Genomic DNA, 15,493 nt, shown 5'->3' with positions numbered 1-15,493 from the left:
TATTCATAGCACTGCTGGGCAGGAATCGCATTGCGGTAATACTTCTAAAATAGTCTTGTTAAATTAAAACATCTCATTTCCACTAGCTAGCCACTAAGACAGTGGTTCACAACCCGTTCGTCTTCCCGGGCCCCTTCTGAACCGTCACGGACTGCCACGGACCAGCTCACATTTTAGTTCAAATTTACTTTAATTATCCATAATCTTTAATTATGTAACCTTCACCTGTCCTGTGCAAATATTTTCTGTAGGCTAGTAATAAACAGCAACGATATGATTTTTCTATTTACTATTTACTATTTATATGGAAATTGGGTTGACTTTTAATATTTCAAAACGAATCCTGAAACTGCATTTCTTTAAATGCGTGAACGTGTCTTGAAATCTCGCGCCTTCGATTTGATATGAACGAGTGTATTTAATCCATTTGCCCAAAGATAGATGGTGGTGCATATGATAATAACAGCAACGCTTTTGACGATGCATTTTGGTATGATCGCAACAGATATGGCATCAAAATTGAGAAATAACGTCGAGCCGAGTAATTTTCATCAAACAGCTCGTCGTGAAGTTATGATCACAATCTCTAACATCATTATTAGCATTTAAAAAAATAGTAGTGGCGCTTTTCTCCCATAAGGTACTGGTGCGTCACGATAGGTAGTAACCTTCTGGTACAAGTTACTTCGGAACACAATTTACCATACGGGTCAAAATAAAAGCAATCCAGCACACTATATCACAAACTGGGTCACAGGGGTTAATAGCTCACCCAGGACTAAGAGGTTAAAAGCTGTGAATTAAATGTTACGAATATAACACGATTCGATGAGAACGGAACGCTAAAAATCATTACTTGAACAGTTAAGGATAAAATGATTGAAGGTTTCGGTGTTATTGCAACGATTACGGAGCGGAGTATCTGAACATCCTATTCTAAATCAATGAGCATTAAGCCTATAGTGACCCGAGCGCAGACGGAACATTATGACCTCAATCCCTAAAAAACAACTCTAAACAGCAAAATGTTGGTATCAGTGGGCTATTGCCTATTCAGCAATTAAAGTGAGTTAGTACAGTAAGACATTTCATCTCAGACGACCATTCTGTTTATGTGAGTCCAGATTTACCAGTTATGAAGCAAAACTGCCTCGTGCTTTTCCGAACTAAAAAAGTATGAATCAGGATATCAACCAATGTGTAAATTTAGAGGTTCCACGGACACCCTGAAAATACTTCGTGGACCCCCGGTCGAGAACGACGGCACTAAGATATAATGTATTACTTCACACCATGTTTGCATAAATCATACAACCATACCCAACTCAAATTTTGAAATAAATCTCGTCACACTTTAGACTGGACATCATGTTATCTGTCTCTATATCAGTCAGTAAGAAGCCCGGCATTGCATGCTAACAACTAGTGCGCTGTAATGGACCGTGACGGTCCAAAAGGGGTCTGCAAAAAAGTTTTTAACCACTGCCCTACGTTCTGAATTGTATTCTTAATATTTTTACATGTTGATTTCACATTAGGATTCATGCATAATTGATGTATCATAACCATTATATTGGGATAAAGTTGCACGGATGTAGACGTCTACTAAAATACATTTTCATTTATGTCACCCTACAAAAACTATTCACACCATACGCTGCAAATAGGCTATTCCTAATTTACTCTGCATTGCATGATTTGAACAAAACATTGCATTGCTGAACTAAATCAGATGGGATCCAACTCATGACATCCATAGCGAGTTTTTATCCACGACTACGCTTTGATGTGAAATTCCCTAATATTATTTTCTATGGACAGATGTCTCGCTCATACATGTATTATACCAGGAGTGTGAAAACGATCCTCCAAACGTAAGTGCAACAGAATTCACTGTCTATTCGACAACCATCAGTTAAACTATCGAATAATAACGTACTTCGACTTGTTTCATTGTAATCAATTCCCAATCGGTTGCTTCTTCGTTCACTTTTTCCTTCTGTTTCTGTTACAGTTAGGTGCAAACGTCTGGCACAAGCAGGCTTTGAAAGGGGGCGTCTGCGGTCACTGGTCCCTTTCGCCACCATACTTGTGCCCCGGAATGACAGAGACGTACATGGCATGAATCCCGATCCGACTGGCGGCCATACTCGTCCTGGGTGATAGGAGTGATTGGACAGTATTCAACGTTGAGCAACTAGGGCTTCGCATCCAGGAAGACGATGCTTGTCTTAATATAACCAAATACTCCAAATATGCAATATGCAACATGCATACTAATTTTCCTCACTTTAACAGTTTCTGGTGACATTTTTAAGTACCAGTACGGATAGACGAAATAATAATGGCGTGATAACTTTACTATTCTTCGAAATTACAATGAAATACATGTCTTGGTAGACCTAGTCTCGAGTCATAAGACTTGGTCTAAGTCATGCGCAATGACTCGAGTACTAGTCGAGGCAATACACAAATTGACTCGAGTCGAGTTATTTTTATTTTGAAGAAAATGACTCGAGTCATTACATCCCTGGTACTACCTGCTGTTATAATGTCGTAGCCTAATGAATGACTTCTCAAGTTGTAATTTGTACCTTACTTGGTCACTGCATGGAAAATAATGCCAGCTGCTACACAGCGAAATAATCTGGTATTTCTCGACCAGGACTATTTGTAGAGAAGCAAAGCACCAAACATTGAGATAGCGCTAATAAAGTAATCATAATATTCAGTGAATGACTACTGACGGACCGAAATCCGAAAAAAGGGCTACGAAAACCGGATAACCGTGCCTGATGAGCAACATAAAATTACTAAACTATTAATCTCTTCGAAGCGATTAACGTTATACAGCATCAGGGTCGAAACAGCACTTCGTCAGCCCCCCCCCCCCCCCAAAAAAAAAAGAAAAAAAGAATAGTTGGTCATGCCCCCTAGGGTGATGGGCCAAACATCTGAGAGACGCAGACCCCCAGATACTTTATTGGAATGACCGTTTTCGCTACCGTAAGACGGGGTAGCTTTGAAACTGTCGGGTGACTTTGACCAAAAACCAATATTCGTTTCAGTGGCCAGTATCGAACAAGATATAAATGTAGGAGTATTTTGAGCTGCTATTTATGAATGATCTGCATCAATAGAGTGCTCTTATGGCAAGATTTATGTTTAACACAACATTTTAACAGACTTAAATACCTTGTTATAATGACAGGTGAAGTAAAAGATTCCACCCCAAATTTTATATGCTGTTACTTTTGTTTGGTGTACATACAAAGAAAGCATTCGAGCATGTCTCTTTTCATTTGCCGACAAAGACTATGCATATGACAGCATTTATTGGTTTTCCTGTTCGAAATTGCAGTTCACTACTTCAAAATTCACAAAATGATTGGGCCGATCAATTTTTTATTTTATTTTTAAATTTCTGGGGTGACTTTGACCAGCTATTTACGGTCAGCTAACATGGGTAATTTTTACGTTAAGATTAATCTTAGTATCAGTATCATCAAAGTACATAAATGCCAAGGAAATATAGAATAAAACCTGATGCCACATGCTATATAGCAGTGGTCGGGAACCTATGGCTCGCGAGCCATACATTGCTCTTTTGGGCATAACGTATGGCTCGTTGCGAACTTTGTATTTCTGTGCTCAAGTTATCAATATTGCAGCAACTTGTTATCAAAACTTCAACGCGAACAGTATAATTATTCTTATAGCAGTTGAGACATGTCTTTAGAGGTTCATAGAAGTGCATATTCAGGGTAAGTGGCTCGGGCCCTTTTTTCAAATTCATAAAATTTAAGTTGCTGTCGCGCCGCGAGTAATATCACTGCCGAAGATCGATGTACCCACCACAAAATCTTCGGGTTGAACGATACGTGGATTGATCAAAGAGACCCTAGGAGACATGGCGGCGTCTGTATCACAATGCAGTTTTCAATACACATTGTTTTTCTGATCTACGGCGACAAATGAACTGCCGTGGAAGTGATATTCACAATTACAAATTCAAATTACAAATATCGCCATAACTATCCACGTTCTTGATTGATATCGTATAACTTTATAGTCGCTGTTAAAATATAGGCCTGTGGCGCAATGTTATGTTGCCGCCGAATACTTCGAAAAATGAGAAGTCGAACCACTGCCACAGTTGCATTCGATTAATATCAGTTATTATACGATCACATCACCTCCTCGCACCAATTTTACAGACGATCCATCGGATATCGGAGGCAGGATACGAGATCGCTATTGTTTGGATACCTGGTCATTATCAAATTCCCGGGAATGAAAAGGCAGATGAATTGGCCAGACGAGCGAGTCAGGCCAGTGTGCAACCGATTGAATTCAAACCTTCCGTACGAGACATCGCTGCTTCGCGTCGGAAGGCGTGCATCGAACTATGGAATAACCGCTATTCACAATCGGATAAGTCACAACAATATAAGGAATGTTTTCCAACCGTCTACCACATAGCAGACGTGAATGGACTACCGAAAAGGTATTAAGCGACTATGTTCCGACTACAAACCGGACATTGTGGACTAAAAGCACATCTATTCAAATTGGGAATAGCAGATTCAGCCAATTGCTCAACGTGCCGCCAAGAAGAGAGTGTCGCCCATTATTTATTGACGTGTCAAAATTATAGACACCAGAGAAGAGTTCTCGAGGACACGTGTCGGAGGAAGAATATCGCTCCCACCGTAACAAACTTTTTGACTGACACGCCTATTTTTCCATACGTTGTGGAATTCGTTCTCGCAACAAAGTCATATATTTGAGTTTATATTTTGTAATGCAATACCCACCCCTAGATGATAAATGACTTTTTGGATATGGCGAACAAAACCACTTGCGTTATAATCGCCAATCAAATAATAATCGACAACAAGTAATTATACATTCTGTGATATTTACGATAAGTTGCGCTATCACAGACAAGGCATGGCCCGGCCCGGCCGTGCCTCACCGATGCCTTACCTCTCCTTTCGCGCTGTATTTTCGAACATTGAATAGGCAAGTTGCGTGGTTTTGATAGTAAAAATGTTCAAAATCTTGTAGACAGGTGAGGCACTATCTCACTTGCCTTCCCTAACCCCATGTCACTGGGCAACGGTAACGGTGTTAACAAAGTCCGGATCAATTCCAACCAGTTGAAGCGGAGTTATTGCCGGCGAAAAATTTGGAATATTAAAAGAATAGTATTTACGGTGGCCACTTCCCTAATTTTGTATTATAGGTGTACCTACCTTAAATACTAATTTATTTAAATCCCAAATTTTCGACGGCAATACCTCAGCTTCCACTGGTTGGAATTGACCCAGATTTGGTGAATATCGTTTTTATAGAAAACCTAACACTTTCATGGGGTGAACAGAAAATTTTGAAATATTTTTTCATTTAATTTTATTATAATAAATAGCAACTTTCTTCTGTAGCCACGCGGCAACTGGCTGTAATTGAAGCAAATTTGGTGTGTAGACCTTAAGTAAGTAACTTAAAAATTTCATGCAGTAGCCAGTACAATTTGAGAAAAAATATTAATTTTGAACACCCCTGCTGTACACGAAGAATAGACACAGTGCTATAGAATTAATTGAATAATAGATTGACTCTCTTCACCGTTTATGTTTACTGAAGTCAACAATTGCAGGTAGGCTACTTATATTTAGAAATTTGAAAATATAAACAATAAGACTTTTATCTCTCCTCATTTATTTGTAGTTTCGTTCTGTAATGCTTGTCTAGCTCCATATTAGATTTGAGGTAACCATGTGCGCATTGAATAGCTTCATAAATATTGGCCATGTTATCTCTACGTATGGTCATATAGTAGCCATTACCAAACAGAATGTTTGAGTTAATCATGGAGGCTAATTATGGCTTCCTAGCGAGCTTATCAGTTAGTAATTTATTTTTCCGGGAAGTAAGCTAGGTTGGGATTTATTTATTAGTTCCATATATCAAGGAGTGCTCCTCCTCGTCACCTCAGCCGCGTCAGCGGTGTCTTACAAAAGCCTAAAGGTGGGCCGTGCTATAAGTCGGCAGTTACGGAAAATAGGAAGAATGTCGGCCTGGTGTAAATGACCATAGTAGTCGACAAACACCATGAATACCCCAAAAACAAACAAACAAACAAACCGGCATAGCGGGAGTCAGGAATGCGCAATATTTTTCTCAACTGACGATTCATATCTGTGGTTTCCTGTGGGCACATTCGCGAGCACGAGGTGGGCTCTAGCCATGAAATGTGTGATTTGCGGGGCGCTGGCTTTAACATTTGGCGGTAAGGAGGCGGGGGCTCTGAAAGCAAGTGGAGGAGATGTTGGTTTAAAAGGCAACTGCTGCGTAGTGGTGAAATGATTGATAAATAAAGCAGTCAAATACGCAGTAAAAATGTAAAATCGATTCAGTTTGGGCAAATTAGGGCCGTTCAGCTGTACCGGAAAAGTTCATGATTGTTACCTGCCAATGTTTTTCCTGCCGAGCAATGGACTAATTTAGCAGTCGGCAGAATCCCCAAAAAGCGTGGCTCGCTATGTGCCAAGAGAACTAGGAAGTATTTGAGCAGTGATTGCTCCATGCAGCGTGTAACCGCTGTTTAAGAGAAACTTTATTTCGCAATTTTAATCTCTATTTCAAATGATCGTTGATTTTTCACATGGATTTCGACACGGCGTTATGGTTGCGAGAAACGATACTTGACGGCCATACTTTCCATAATTTATGAGTAGAACATATACGTTCTTAGTAATGATGAAACTTGATAAAGGTCAAAATGACACGGTCTGAATTCAGTGATAAGCCCGTGATATTTCTCCGACTGTTCCAATTCTTAAGCTTGCATGAACAACCGGTACAGCTCGAATACCCGATTTTGATGGAGAAGCATGAATCAATAATCTTAGAAAACTGCACGAGCATATGATGATTTTGATTCCAGGATAATTTCCAATTAGAAATTCCTTCCCGGGTTTGTTTGTTTGAGCTATTCATAGTGTTAGTTAACTCCTATGGTCATGTAGGGTAGACCAAGCCAATTTCTTAATCTTTATTCCGTAATCTTCATTCCGACTTGTAGCACAGCCCATTTATAGCATTTTTTATATGATACCGCTTACACCAGGGGTGGGCAATTATTTTACTCCGCGGGCCAAATGAGAAAAATAAATACGTTGGCCGAGTGAAAAAAAAATTATTCTTCAGCGAATTTTAATTTTATGTTTAAATCATATATTGTTAATAAATGCTGCTCCGTGAATGTGTTGAAATTAAGTCATGAGGCAGTGATGGTTAATTGAAAAAGTATCTATTTACCGTCATGATTCCAAACAGTGAAAACAGTGTTTCTAAAACTTTTATAGACACGCCTCCCACTATGATAGTGAACAATTTCGCACCCATTTATGATGTTGTCACAAAATATTAAAAAGTGCAATCGGAATGCTAGCAAACCCAACGGATAGTTTGATGGCGTCGAAGGTTATGGTTGTTGATGAGAGAATTGTGCAATATCAAAGTCGGACAATGCACAGAAAAATAACCTATAAGCTGGTGGTAAACTTCGGCTTCGTGTCACCCTTCTGATGCTTTCCCGTCTCCCATCAGTTCGAGAACCCCTGCACTGAAATGTATATGCACTAGTACACAGCTATTTTTCTTGGTCGCTGCCTTTCGAGCAGTGTGTAGCTTGAATAACCTTTATGTTGAGCCAAGTTTTCGGTTTTTCTGAACTTCACCCGCCCTTGACCGAGTGATACCGACTTTGAAATCCTAAATCTCGGCGACATGCTCAGCAAAAACTGAAGATGGGTTTACCCCTGACTACATAAGTATGCGGATATTTAGTGCTTTAAACTCTAAACCTAACCCTTCTTTTAATTTCAGTTCTAGGCGTTTTTTGCCATACCCGTTAGTACCCATGATAGATATGACGAGCCAGACATGGGGTAATCGCGATTAGTAATCGTAATCGATTAGTAATCGTAATCGATTGCGACGATTACAGCAGTTTCCAAGTAATCGTAATCGCAATTGATTTCATTCCAAAAAATTCCGAAGTAATCGTTATCGACTACTTCCCATATCTAATCGATTTCTTTGTGAAAGAACTATTATTTTTTATTTGTACAATGAATATGACATTACCGAACATTCGTGAACGAGAAGAGATGTTATGCCACTGCTCATTATTACGCCACAAGTATTAGCTTTGCTCGTCCTTGCGTAAGAAGTATCCACACGTAGTAAATATATATTCGATGGTCATTGTTGCGTTATTGTTAAAACAGTGTAAGCCATGCTGTATATCAGGTTATCAATACACTCCAGACACCACTACCTCCCAGCAAGATAATAATCACCACTCTGCCTAATTTCAAATATTAACTTATGTATTGATGTTTGGTTATGCTTAGTTAAACGCAGTTTGACCGTTGCTGTTTGGCGAGCAGTAGGCCTATCTATGTAGTATACGCATGTATTGTACGTACACCGGACAAAGATTTGCAATTTTGTACTCAAATAAAACATTAGAATGGTTAAAATAAAAAGCTGCTGATATTAACCGACCCGTTCTTTGCTGTTTCTCGTAACAGCAGCTTTCAGTATCTGTATTAAGTGTATGGTTGAATTTTAAGTTCACATTATCTTATTCTCATAAGACTCTACTTTAAACGGCCGCCAATCGTTACTTCATAATTCTTCACTCGAGATTTATACCTGTCGCCATGGCCATCCGCTTATACACCATGTTAGCATGGGTTGTAGGCACAATCAGGGCCAAATCAGCAATTCATGTCCCACTCCCAACTTGGTATTGGTAGGGTTGTAACCAAGTCACAATATTCCAAGTCACAAGTCAAACGCACTTTTATAGTTTTGACTCGAGTCAAGTCGAGTCATTTCCAATTCTACCCCGAGTCAAGTCCGAGTCCGAGTCATAGTGTTTGACTCGTGTACGATGCCAAGTCGTTATGTTCACGGATCAGTTTTTCGATCAATCCGGTCCAATCCCCTTTTTTCAACTCTGCTCGAGTGATATAGAATGGCTCGTATTCATAATATAGTGATTTTCATTAGTTTTTATAGTTTATGGCCCTATTTCCCAGTATCAGGACTGATAGACGAAATACAAATAATGTGGCAACTTTACTATTCTTCGAAGTTACGTGGAATGTCTGTCTTGGCCGTTCTAATCTCGAGTCATATGACTTGGTTCGAGTCATGCAAAATGACTCGAGTACAAGTCGAGTCAATACAAAAATTGACTCGAGTCGAGTCAATTTACGCATTTGAAAAATGACTCGAGTCAAGTCGAGTCACTAAAACATCGCGACTCGAGTCTAGTCATAACTTGAGTCGGATTGGAAGGAACGTACCATTCGTCACGCCCACAGAGCGCGGCTACTGACAACGGACACATACCAAAAGTTTTGTCACAAAGGTCATTCTTTGGTAGCACACTTTGTGTAGTTGCATGTTGGCCGAAATTGCATACGTCTTTTCGTGTGTCGTGGCGGAGCAATAACCGCCACCGAAATACCTATTCCTATAAATTATGCTTGCTTTTTTTTCTTGAGGGGGCGAGGTAAGCATTTTAAAATCTAGCTATTTAGAGACATTAAATCCCGAAGCACGAAGAAAATTTCCAAGGTAATTCTCTCTTGAAAAACTATATAATAATTTATGTTGATGTACGAAATACTTTTGAGGCCCGTTGGAGCTCGCTCCCGCTCCCATTGGGAAGTTTGGGGTGTGGCAGTTACGGACCTGGCAAGAATGCAAATCGTTGGGCGCGACGAGTATTCCTGCGTAGAGTTGGGCAATGGGTAAATTATGACGTAACAAGCAAAGAACGTATGACTTATAAAGAAAGTTGTTATCTCATTAGACCTTTTCATCGCAAGCCCTATATTGTCTTCCAATATCTCTTCTGAAATTAGTTCTAAGAAGCAAAACAAATGTAATCGCGAGTAATTGTGATTACTTTTGTAATGCAATCGTAATCGTAATCGACTACTTCCTGATTTTGCTGTAATGGTAATCGTAATCGTAAGCGTGGGATTCACAGGTAATCGTAATCGCAATCGATTACATTCGTGAAGTAATCACCCCATGTCTGTGACGAGGCATATAGTAATCGTGACGGATGCACTGATTGACGTATTTTACGAATTAGGATTTTGGAAGCACATCACGTGTTTACGATTGTCAATTCATTGTTTCCATGATTTTCGTTTTGCGCAATTTAATCGTTGTACCAATGTAATTATTAGTGATCTTCTTCATCGCGTCGTTTCAGTTGGGGTATATAAAGCGTCTGTTGGAACATTTTCAGTTGGAGATTTTTGATGACGCTTACTTAATTGTAAATCCTGCTCTGTACTCGTCACGTTTGGATAATACATTTCTTCAGTATTTGACATTGGAGTGCCAGACAGTTGAATTGCAACAGTTTGTGTCAAGATATCTCAAGATTAGAAATGCTTCTGCGCCTGGAAATCGGCAATCAAAGCCGCGCTGAAACATCACGTAACAAATTGAAATACATTCCGTATAATTCGTAATGTGACAATGTCAACAAGGAATGTTTGAACTAAACTATATGGAGTGATTTCTTAAGAACAGGCTTCAAAGTAAACGAATTTCCTGTTCAGTTGATAGGGCCTATGGTTTTAGTCATTTACAAAGCAGGTTTTATATTTTGAATTACTAGCAACTCTTCGCGGGTCGCAGAAAATAGCTTCGCAGGCCGCACTTTGCCTGGATCTGGATTACACTGATGATATGGCGAGGACGAGCCTAGATAAACCTTCAGCACCTTGGTAGGAATTCAGGAGTCGACCCATTCGTGCTGTAGCTATGGATGATACCACTGTGCTACCTCGCCACACTCCTTACCAATTAATCCATCCTGTAAAGTATCCGGGCATGAAATGATTGATGAGATGATTATATTGTGGCACAAGTTTGAGTTCAACCCAAAGTTCAATACCTCCGATCAATCGTTCATGACACACAATTGAATCAAATAGAAATACTCTCATTGGAGTCGCTTTGACTTTTTCGCCGTTGCCATTATCCTCTCATATTTGATGGAACGTGTAATCAGTGCCGTGACCAAGTTGCTGACTCATAACAAAAACCGACTTGACAGTACAGGACGTGGAGATTTGAGAATGAGATTGTTCCTATCCAGGGGTGGCCAACCTGCGACCGCAGAAAGAAATTTGTCGGCCGTGGACGCGTAATTCAATTAGCACGTGTTGGCGGCCGTCGAAATGCAATTTGAATTTACGAATCGGCTTCCGATTCTAATTAATCTTGAATTTTCCTTCGTGCCGGGCGCGCAATTCAATGTGACTTCATTTTTCAATTTTAATATAAAAGCGCTCTTTGCAATCAGAATCCCACAGAACAGATGCAAACAGCAGAGGAACATTATGCGCCTCATATAAACATACCAACTAGGAATCGTGTGCTTCTCACTAGACCGACAGTCCTGATAGTCAAGAGGTCAAAAAATAACAGCATGCAACAATGTGACTAATAAGAATTAGCCCACTCGAAGATGCATCATCATCATTTATAACTTGCCCCAAATTTTCGAAAACACCCGCTCCAACTTTACCGGTGAATCCGCTCACATGGGCTGAGGAAGGATAAATGTTTGATAGTTATATGTAAAACTACTAATATTAATGACGAAATTCATTCTTGAATCTGAAAAAAAAATTTCGCGCTTCGTCCGACTATGTTCACTCCCTTAACATTACCACTCATCAGTCATCACTCGCGATTGGGGTGCCTACTATAGCTTATAATGATTAAATAGATTAGTATGGAATTTACCGGAAATAGACATAGCCACTTTACCATGGGGATTTGACATCCAGCTCCTTCATTACGACTATGACCTGAAATGCGGCCGTAGGCTACATGAGTAGTAGATATACGGCCGTGAATGGCAAAAATATTGGCCACCCCTGTTCTTATCGAAATTCCATCCCAATATGATCAGAATGAGGATAATAATGCGCCAGCTTCATCCGTCTCATTACTAGCTGTAGTAAATGCATTGCAACTTTCGTTTTGCAATTTCAGCGTGGTGAGGGAGGGGGAGGGGGCGTTGGCACTTTATTCGTTGTCCAGGTCGGCGGTCGCTCAAAAAAGATTGGCAAACACTGATGTAAATACTGTAAAATAAAATCATCCGCTGTGAACATTTATTTTTAAAAAGCGGTGAACACTGAATTAAAAGCCGAACTTTAGGAACAATTTTCCTGTTTGGTCTATGCTCGTAATGGACACTGTTCAATCACAATCCTCACTTTGGTTGCTGTATACCAATGTTGGATTGGCATGGAAAGGTATATGTTAATTGACTGAAGTTCCAAACATACAATCGCCCTAATGAATACACAATTATAGATATGGAGCTAGAAATATTTCAAACACAGCGACGCAATCACATAAGCAACTATGATAGATGCTATTGAAGTACTTTTGTGATCATGTAAGTCGTTGTTCCTTATGGAATCAAATTAACGTGATTGCTCCTTTAGGAATGAGCTATTGTAATTTTAGCCCTAAACGATTGACATGAGTATTTTCAATTCTATTGAAACAGAACAGACATCGACATGGTTTCATTTTGTGTATGCACTCTTCAAAACGCTGCATAGCATAATACATCTTTTCGTGGTCTGGAATTATCGCCGATAAAAGGCATTTCGGAAATGAAATATAGAGGTGCAGATTTACATCTGTATATGACTGACTTCCAATATATATTATGTATCCACCTTCCGCATCAACTCCAAGAGGTTGGACTTAAAAGTATATAGTGTTGTGAGCAATTTTACAACGGTTGTCGGCGTCGCGAATTGCTAATGTATGCTACCGCCGATCATTACGCAATACATCTGGAGGTTGAGTTTCATTCTAATCAAAGTCATATGTACAGAACTCAACCAACACTTATGAGATATCGTGAAGTCCCCTGCGTTCATTAGCTCATGATTTCGAAATTGAACAATATAGACATAAAGGCTTTTATCGTCCATCATTTGCTTTTATTTTGTTGCCGCAATACCTGCCAAGGCCCATCCCAGACTTGAGGTAAGCTTATATACGCTTTAAGTTACTATAAATATTTAGACTGTGGTATCTCAGAGTCTAGCAACATAGCAGAAAGAAGCAACGAAATGTTTGAGTTATTAAAGAGGGCTTATAGAAGTTCGTAGTGAAGTGCTATTTTGAGGTGGAAAGTGCAAAGTAAGTATGAAAACATGCCTACAATTATACGTGGCTTGATTGCATTACCAACGTTTATTTCCTGGAAAATTTTGCACATGTGAATCCTTGAAGTGGATTGTTCGTAACTCATATGACTTCGACGATGTAAAGTTGATAACAGTCAATTTAAAATGCGATTGTAGCTTCAGATCAAGACAGGATTGATTTCGCTCGCGAATAATTCTCCATATTGTCATGGTAATTCAGTGATTCACAACCTTTATTCATCATTAAACACGTCGGTTATATTCAGTGTCGTCAGTGCCTACATACTGAAATCCCTACATCAAACCCTTAGAAATGTTCCCTCCAATCAAATTTAGTCAAACTTTGTTTGATCTAAGGACTTTTTATTGATGCAAGTTTAGAGCCCCAGAATTAATAGTGATGACCCGTGTAAGGAAAACCAGTGAATGTGGCAGTTGCTCATAATGTTTCAGAACAAATGTGAATCCAAGGCCGTGTTAACTATTGTCGTCAGGCACAAGGTATTTGCCTATTTGAGTGCACTTAATATATCTGAAACGTCCGGCAGAGACGTGAACAATCGACGTTTACTGAAACATAAATCTTTTTTTTATCTAGGTAACCCATAGAATTCTACGTAAGATATATTGTGCGTCATACTGCTCGTGCGAAACGTGATTGTGACCCGGGGACCCCAGTATTAGTTATTTAGTCCTTAAAATGAGTTTCGGTCAACATCACGCCATACAATTAGCCGATCATATAGTCCAGAGAACAATGAGCTGGTAACCGTACTCGTGTTATCATGCCTCCGTACAGATGTTGATAATGCATATATTTATTCTGCAACTGCGTCTGTTTCTTTACCGGAAATGTCTGCATTCCTTAATAGGGACTAACTCCCCACCGATCGGAAACATACGTGCTAAGCCTGCATTGATGTAGGCCAGTGGTTCCCAGTTTTTCTTCTTGACGCCCAAATTCCGATGTTTTCCGAGTCTTCATTCCCCACGACCTAAAATCACCGCTTAAAAATTCTCTCTAATAAACTTCGTCATACTCTGTCTTAGAAGGACTTGATAATTATAGATGTTCAAACCCAAGACCCTAATAAAATCCCTAATTACACATGAGTGGGTAATTTCCCACCAGTTTGTAACCACTGTGTAAGGCAGGGGTGTGAAACTGAACTTGTGTCGAGGGCCGGATTCGAGCATATTGATCGCTCGGCGACAGGATCAGTCAACTGATTTCAAATTGTTACCTCCTAATACGCACTTTTTTTAACAGAATGCTTTAAATTAGGCGCATAATAGTACTATGCATTATAATACGCATAATATACGTTCTATTCTATTAACTACTTTGTTCGCAAACAACGCAATTGGTGAATATACGATGCTCTAAACCGCCGAATCAGTAGCACTTACACACAATATAGGTCGCCATATTTGTATTTTTCTTAGCTCTGGCTGTGCTGGCTGTTTTGAAAATAGTAAAAAAATATCCATTTAGGCCTACTCAAAATTGCTTCGACCAGGCCGGATGACATGTGTAGGCCGATGCGCGTGGTCCGAATCTAATGTATTCTAATACACTTAACTTGGCGAAGCGTCGTCACGGACGTCTCACGTTGGTCTCTCTATTTCATAGAGATAGCATCGCATATGCGCAATGAACTAATTTAACGGTATACAAGCGCACTATAGAATTGACATCGTACGTCAAACACCAACTGCAGCGATGAGATGGTGCCCAGATTCTTGATCGGTATGTCGGAAGTTGAATTCCTGACTGGTTTAGACAAAAGACCAAATTTTCTTTCGTTTCTAACAGCCAGTTCCAGTTTTATGTCAATGTCCCCAGTATCAGCAAATCCTCTCTCCCTTCGCTGCCGTTGCCAATCTGACACTTACTCGGGTCTTAAAACTGCCGTAGATTATAGCCGAGATTGATAGCCTACAACCAAATGATCAAAACTTACAAAATTAATGGCGCATACATATTACGCGCAAATCGACATTATGACTTTCAAATATACCTCGTAATAGCGATGAAGCCCAACAAGTAACTCTGATTTACAGGCTCCATTATGGCCGTTTTTTTAGTGCGGAAGGTGATAGCCTATAGAAAAATGTATGCGTCGCGTAAGCATACCATTGTATAAAAATTCTCGTAATGTAATCATGGGATTTATCACAGAGGATTTTTCAAGTAT

At 39.6% G+C, this 15,493-nt stretch overlaps 1 protein-coding gene across 1 annotated transcript in view; it reads right to left on the bottom strand.

The window, feature by feature from the left end:
• The window catches only part of LOC145437845 (adhesion G-protein coupled receptor G7-like), a 449,423-nt gene that overhangs the window by 97,241 nt on the left and 336,689 nt on the right, over window positions 1-15,493 (bottom strand). The gene's annotated exons all lie outside the window — the stretch shown is intronic.

The sequence above is a fragment of the Botryllus schlosseri genome, chromosome 4 (assembly GCF_051294905.1).
Source record: "Botryllus schlosseri isolate E-star chromosome 4, Bs_hap1, whole genome shotgun sequence".
NCBI lineage: Eukaryota > Metazoa > Chordata > Ascidiacea > Stolidobranchia > Styelidae > Botryllus > Botryllus schlosseri.
The sequence above is the reverse complement of the archived record's forward strand: the minus strand, read 5'-3'. Positions and strand labels throughout refer to the sequence as shown.